Raw genomic sequence first — 7,235 nt, 5'->3', positions numbered from 1 at the left:
GGATGGGAATTATGTATGATGCATACGCTACGATTATAGTGGGACAGACACCTATAACACGGAGTAGCGCATAGAGAAGCAACGAAGGGGGCGACAACGCACGGACAAAAACAGAAACATCGTTGATCTTCTTGTTCTTGTTTTGGTCGGGCGAAGATAAAGCGAGCAGCCTGGACTGATGACAGCGTTCTAAGCCGCCGATAGAACAGCAGTGAACGGAAGGACCCCGGGGGATAGGGTGAGGGCATATACCCTGAGATACATCCATGAGCATGCCATCCGTGCGCACATATGCATGTATAGGAGCTGCTGGCCAATTGTGTTGGTGGCCGAATTATTTTACAGCAAACGCTGTTATCGCTTGAGGTGGTCAGAAGTGGGCCAATTGCTGAAAGCAACTGCAGCACCAAGAATAATTGCCGGACCATGGGGCTATGGTGGCAAAACCAGAATAATAATAATGCCGGATATGACAGGCGAAAGCAAATATGACGGATGATCTCCCCAAAGCGAGCAATCTGATTGGCTGGCTAGCCGCAACAAGGCTCTAAGGCTGGCTGGCAGGCAGGCAGGCAGGCAGACAGGCAGTGGCAGCGATAGGCAGGGACGAGAAAAACAATAGGAAGGCAGATTTCTCTGATTAAAGCGGACGAATATGGTGCATGACGAACAGCAAATGCTGGCTCTCTCTGCCCGTATAAATTAGATCCCTGAAAATCTGCAAAATCATAAGGGTGTTTTGTCTATTCGAATGAATCAAAACTAAAGAGACCGGACCAAGCCACGAACTAAGCAGACGACACCTTAGCAGTAAAAAATCGAGTGTAATTTAAAAAAAAAAAAAGCCATTTTTGGCTTATCTCACATTGATAACTTTCGTAAATGGGTGTGCTGACTCACCTAATTTCTGGCGCACCGGAACTCATTATTTTGCAAGCAATATTGCACGAATTTGTGTTGTCAATTAAAAGCAATGTACTAACTATTGTCCGCGTCTCGATTAGATTAAGAGCTGAATGCTTGATTTAGTGGGAAGTATACCGAATATCTTTCATGAACCTGTTGTGACGGTTCTTCCTCCATTCCATAATGTGAGCTCAGCTCTTGCTTTTGATATCCTTCAGTTTGTCCTTAGGCCACTATTGTACTAATCTGAAAGTCACTTGACAGTCGAATGAGGGAGCTATCGTTATGAGTCTTATGAAGTTACTTACAGTGGTAAAAACAATGAAGTAAGGCCTCACGTACACATTGATATTGAATGGTCCTGAGAATTTTCCGCTATCAAAACGCTTTGGTACAGATTAACTGTCGATTGACAAAAGCGTACTACTGCAGCGAAAGAAGAGCAGGGGCCTTACGTTTTAAAATCGAGCTGGGCTCGAAACCATTTGATGATACACACGAAGTCGTATGACTAGAATTTTTTTTAACAACAGAGTTCCGGAAAACAGCAAATAAATAGCTAAGGTACACGGAGGCTTGGCTAAAAGGACACTATGTGAATAAGATAACAAAACGTACGTACTGCTAGGGAGTCATAGATGTGTGCAAAATCCCCGTCATGTAAGGACGTCGCGGTGATAGCGTAGTGGGTAACGTGTCTTTCCCGCTAATCTTAGAGAGACGTTGTGGTCCAGCCTCGGGCCAAGCATGCTTAAAGTCAGCCGTCTGTCTGATCGAATGCGTAACGGCGATAACGGACGTAAAACTCGAAACATGGAGAAATCTGTAGGGAAAGGTGAGCCTAATATTAGTATTCGATTTGATCGTGTTCTACATTTGGGAATTATTGAGATGTGGATGAACAGATACAGCCGATATGAAATCTACATGCTTTCTAGATGGGATTGTCCGAAACAAGCTGTAAACACATCCGACTGATACGTATGGGTTCCATAGAAACTGTAGGGCAACGAAATGTTCTGGATATTATACAAAACGGAGAAGGTAGCGTACAGAATGTAAGAAAATTATTTACCCGTAATAACGAATATTCGTGTCTGTCACATAAACAGTACCGATTTATCGAATATGCCCCATAATAATAATAATAATAATAAGTCGTTCGATTATAATAAGAAACGAGACAGCAAACGATAGTAGCATGAAATGACAAGCAAACTATGACTACGCTATCTGACATTTCGATATATCATTTGCTACGTAGAAAAAGGTATCGCTACATAATATAGCATGTCAATGTACAACAGCGGTTGGCAGACACCCCTAGCAACAGTAGTACTAACCTCGAGACCAATGCGAATGCGGCCATAGGATGCATTGTTATTAGGCTTGAATTTAGAAAAGCGCGTAAATTGAAGACAGCAAAACTGGCCAGGAGCCACCCCTCTTAATGCCGTTCTGTTGCTTTTACTAGACACGATGCTTTCTGCTGGTAAACCTGGCCTGTCATAGTTGCGTGGATAAGAAACAGGAGCCCTCGTCAGGGCAGAGAAAGGTTTTTCTAGGCGATGCAGACCGCAACACAAGTCGAAAGTGAAGCGGAACGCTTTGTGTCATCTATCGACTCCGCAACAGAACTACCAACAGGCGCTAGCGGAATCGGGCTGGTTGCTGGCGGCGGCTAAGCAAGCTCGTCTCGCTCGTGTCCGGTGGCAACATCGGGAGGAGCAGACGCCCCACGCCAGCGGTAGTTCGCTAGGCCCCATTGCTCAGCTAGCGCGTGACAAATCCAAAGGAGCACGCACACTGTAGGTACTCAGAAGCAACAGCAACAGCAGCAGCAGCGGCAGCAAAAGCAACGCCGACAACAGTAATCTCAGCAGTAAGAACATTCGCCATCACAACGACCAGCAACAACTCCCACATCGGCAGTAGCGATAACGGCGACCTGCGGCGGGCGCGGTCGTGGTAAGTTGTTTGGAGAGGAGCAAGTGGCGAGGAGAGACGCGACACGCAAGTAGTCCCTGGTAGAGGACCAAATCGAAAAAAAGGCGAGAGGAACCAATCGAGACTCTGGGATCGAGGAAAAGGAGCACGTAAAGGGAGAGAATGATAGTACCAACCCGTAGATATGTACAAACAGTATGGCCTTCCGGCGGCAGGCATGGTTCTGCACGCAGATGCAGGACCGAACGAAGAACAGCGCTGACGCTCGTGCGCGTGTTTGTTTGCCCGCCCTCCTACTGCCACCACTGCCACCGCTAACGCGACCACCACTTACTCTCTCTGTCCTTTCTCTCATTCTCGCTTTCTCTCTCTCTCTCTCTCTCTCTCTCTCTCTTCCAAATAGTTGGTTGCCATGTGTTCCCATCAGCAGTAACATCGAAGATTGAACTCCACTCAATTAGGGGCATCGTCAAGCTGTTACGAACCCAGCAGGGTGCTCGGTCCCGCAACTCAACAGTGAGTGCAAAAGTACAAATCACATCGACACGGACAAACTCTCACAGGTCGAAATACATCCTAGTGCATCCCAAAGCTCTCATGAAAGGCCCACACCGCCTCGTATCGTACCTTCAATGAGCGTTGTATCCCGCATACGCGTTCCATAGAAAGATCAAGAATATAGACAGGTTTTCAACGAACAGATGCACGGACATACGGAAAGCAGTTTACTCAGACCACGACCATCATGTAGTTTTCTTGTTGGCAGGGGGTAAACGAGGGTCTAAGCGTTCAGCAAGGAAGAAAGATGAAAACGTTGTTGAAAGGAAACTCTCAGCTATGCGCTCTTACAGGTACCCTGAATCGGACGAGTAGTACCGGACAGACAAACGAACGAGAAAAAATAAAAGCCGAGCAAAAAGAGAGCGGCAAAACAAATTCTGGGAGGTAAGAAAAGGAGAGCAAAAGACTAGGAGTACCTCCCACCAGCACAGCAGGGGCTGCAGTAGCGGCTGGTCGGTTCCTCGTGGTCGCAGTCGACTGGCAAGGCTGGGTGTCGCTGCTGGCAGGCTTCGGACGCTTCCGCGTTCGGCTTTGCCAGCGCAGAACATTGCGCAGGCGGTTTGTCTGCTCTTATGAACAAAGGCCCAACACATACGAACGCAAACCCATGTGCGACGCGGCTAACTGCCTCGTCGGCCAGCGATAGATAGGAGCCACTGCAGTCGCTGCGGCTGGCCCCGCTTGGCCTGGCCATGTCTTGCTTCAGCCCGATTCAAGTTGCGACAATGCGAATCATCCGCCCGAGGCTGCGCTAGTTGTAGGTATTCGTCTACAAGACAGCCCCGAAACGGCCCTTTGCGTGATCCCTAGCCATTTAGTAGCTTGTGCATTTATACAAACGCACATACCGCACACGTATAGGGGAGCATAGGGCAGAGAACCAAGTGAACGTGCGGACAGACGGATAGACAGACACACACCTACATACATAGAGATATACACACAGCGACGAGCTTACGTACCCAAAGGCCCCTACAACCACGAATAGGTACAGTCGCACATCCAGCATCTGGAGAACAGAAAGAATACAACATTAGTAATCGTAGTGGTAACGTTAGGCACGGAAACCCGGTGGCCTAGGCTGGCTCGTTGAGTGAAGTAACAAATGGCGATCGCGGGACGAGCACCACCTGCAGAGGATGCTCGGGCACAGGACCAGAAAGTCCTGCTACGGTTGAAGTTTCCCTAGCCTTTCGCTGTTCTGGGGAAGATGGCTATACATGAATACTTCGACATTATAAGGGTTAGGCTTGAGGACGTCATGAGGCTTTGATGGAGATTGAAAACATTCCTTAACATTGGGCTTCTCCTAAATTGTTTGCGGTGTAATAACTTTTATTGAATTAACATCGAGTGAATCTCTCACACGGACCATTGCTTTTAGTGGTTGTATCGATACTGGGAGGGGGCATATGTCTCGGTTGCACTATTCGTAACACGAAGTCCGAACCGCCATTGCACCAGCCACTGCTTATTTGCGTTAAGCATGCGCCACAGTCTCATCTGAAGCAAGGTTATAAATACACAGTACCGTCTGTAGCTTGCATCTGATTACCATAACCTTTAAGCTATCTTTCATTGTCCGTCACGATCTCATTCATCATAGGCTAATATAGCTCTAAAGTGAAGTATTTTATAGTGAAGAACGTTCAACGATGATAAGACGAACCATTGAATAGTCCGCGATGTTTTGTTAGATCTCGTTCGGTGAGACTATGATGTTATTGCTGCTGCTGCTGCTGATGGTTTTTAACTTTATTTTATCGAAACTTAACTTTGTACTTATCATTTCTAGGATGTCACTCGGCTACTAAACAAATGCTCCTTCATCGCCACACAGGTTAAGGGTTCAGGAGCTTTAAACAAGCCATTACGCTAGGGATTTTTTTGTTTCGAACTTGTGAAGGCTGTTTATGTATATGTATCGTAACTAATTATATTCCTCTATTATTATTATTCGTCCTGAACATAATAATCTACATCCAAATAATGTAACAAAATAGTTTGTGCTTCAGTTCAATAACAACACAAATTCAAATTAAGACTATAAGCTAGAGTGCACAGTGAACTAAAAGTATTGCGGCTCCACGATATACCCAAGGAACGTATTTCATTAAGAGCTGTGTACTGTAAAATGCCTGCAGGTTCGTGTTGTTCGCTAGCTCAATTATGGACATTTTGTCAGTTTCTGCGGTGACTATCGACGGTCGGTGATAAAACACGTAAGGTTTCCAGTGTAGTCCGGTGCGAGACCTAAAACCGGAATCTGCAGAACTCGATTCTCGATGCCCAGGGCACCTAGGCAAAGGCGATGCCGTCAATTGTCCTTCACTAACTTTATCTCACTTCGAAATTCTGATGCTGTTAATGTTTGCCTATTAAATATCAGTATGCTTTTATCTCTCTAATTTAACTTTTACCATATCTAGGGTTCGTTGTATTAAGCCACACAGATACTTAACGATTAGAGTTAATAAATAGGTTTTCGTTCGAATAAAAAAATAAAATACATACTAACAACGAATTGCCTATTGCCGACGCCGTTGCTGGCAGCGTCAAATTAATAGATATCATCCAATAGTGATCATATACTATTAGTGATTATTGTTACCGTTCTGGTTAGCCTAAGCGAGGCCCTTGGAAGCAGACTTGATTTTAGTGACTCGACCGTTTACGCAGACGCACTTTCACAAATGAGCCTACCTGGTAGTTGGAGCGACTAAAGATTATGTATCCTGCGTTCTTTTCGTTTTTCAGCTCATTAGAGGAAAAACTGTAATGTTTATTAGCAAGAATTGAACTCGTCAGTGAAGACTGGAAGCGTATCTGATTCAGCTACTAACTTCTACTCAAAAGTTAGCCTTGGCTCATATGAGTCCTTGCGAATTCCAGCCGGAAAGTCTGCAACCCGAGATTTCCACTATTCCTCCTATTGTGGAATAGAAATGCTAACACGTATGGAAAATTTGCAAGCATAGAACCTGGCTGTAAGTTCTCGCCTTTAAAAGCGTAAACCGGTCGCACTCTATTGTGGCCATTTGAAGATGCTTCTGGCAACAGAGCCTTCAACGAGGTCTCCGACTCCTGATATGTCATCCTCCTTGCTCTTTTACGTTTGACTTCGCAGCAGCTTCGAAATGAATATACTTCATTTGATACTGTTTAGATCAACATACGTTCCATCTAACCTCAGTTGTAATTTCTTAGATTTATAACTAATCTATGGGTTTTAGTCCTGTATGGTCGTCTGTTTCGGCGTTGATTACGTTTCTCATTTCAGTGAATCAATTAATACAAAAACCCTTAAGGAGTTCTGAGGCAGTGTGGTCGAATGCTTCGGAAGTGTGCCTAAGACATCGTGCGCGTGCCTCTGAAGGCTTTCCGACAAACCTTTTCGCCATGTCATAGCCGACTGTACAATTCGCCTGTAACACGAAGCAATATGATTCACAATAAAGGCCTTTATGAAAATATAGTATGTGTTTGCACCCTCTTCGCTGCACCGGCATCATTATCCCTGGAGCGTAAAACGCGTACGGGTCTTAGAAACTTTACAGGTAGGAAAGGGTGGGGGAGTATATTTGCTTAAGCCTAAATCCTATTTTGATTGACAGATCTGTTTTGTGCTCAACAAGTTTTCATTATTAGACATCTGCTTCATTTTTCGTTTGTCATCACTAGACGTTATGGCCACATCTCTGCATCGAGGCTGTTTAAAACAAAACTATGAAAAGCTTCCCAGAAATCACACGCATGTACTATCTAGATTTTTTTTATTACGTGAAGGCGGGCCAGAAGCGTAGCAAGGTACGGCGATAACT

At 45.2% G+C, this 7,235-nt stretch overlaps 2 long non-coding RNA genes across 2 annotated transcripts; one reads left to right on the top strand and one right to left on the bottom strand.

Annotated features, from left to right (window-relative positions):
* Nucleotides 1-906: 906 nt before the first annotated feature.
* LOC111265650 (uncharacterized) lies at nt 907-2,502 on the bottom strand. The gene is made up of 3 exons (XR_002683553.1): nt 2,250-2,502; nt 1,529-1,729; nt 907-1,162 (listed from the first exon to the last, which is right to left on the bottom strand). It is a non-coding gene; the product is annotated as an uncharacterized LOC111265650 (long non-coding RNA).
* LOC147752780 (uncharacterized) lies at nt 1,616-6,814 on the top strand. The gene is made up of 3 exons (XR_015313118.1): nt 1,616-1,741; nt 6,172-6,401; nt 6,695-6,814. It is a non-coding gene; the product is annotated as an uncharacterized LOC147752780 (long non-coding RNA).
* The last annotated feature ends 421 nt before the right edge of the window (nt 6,815-7,235 follow it).

This window comes from Varroa jacobsoni, unplaced genomic scaffold (assembly GCF_002532875.2).
Source record: "Varroa jacobsoni isolate VJ856 unplaced genomic scaffold, vjacob_1.0 scaffold_996, whole genome shotgun sequence".
NCBI classification, from domain to species: domain Eukaryota; kingdom Metazoa; phylum Arthropoda; class Arachnida; order Mesostigmata; family Varroidae; genus Varroa; species Varroa jacobsoni.
This window is presented reverse-complemented; position numbering and strand designations above follow the sequence as displayed.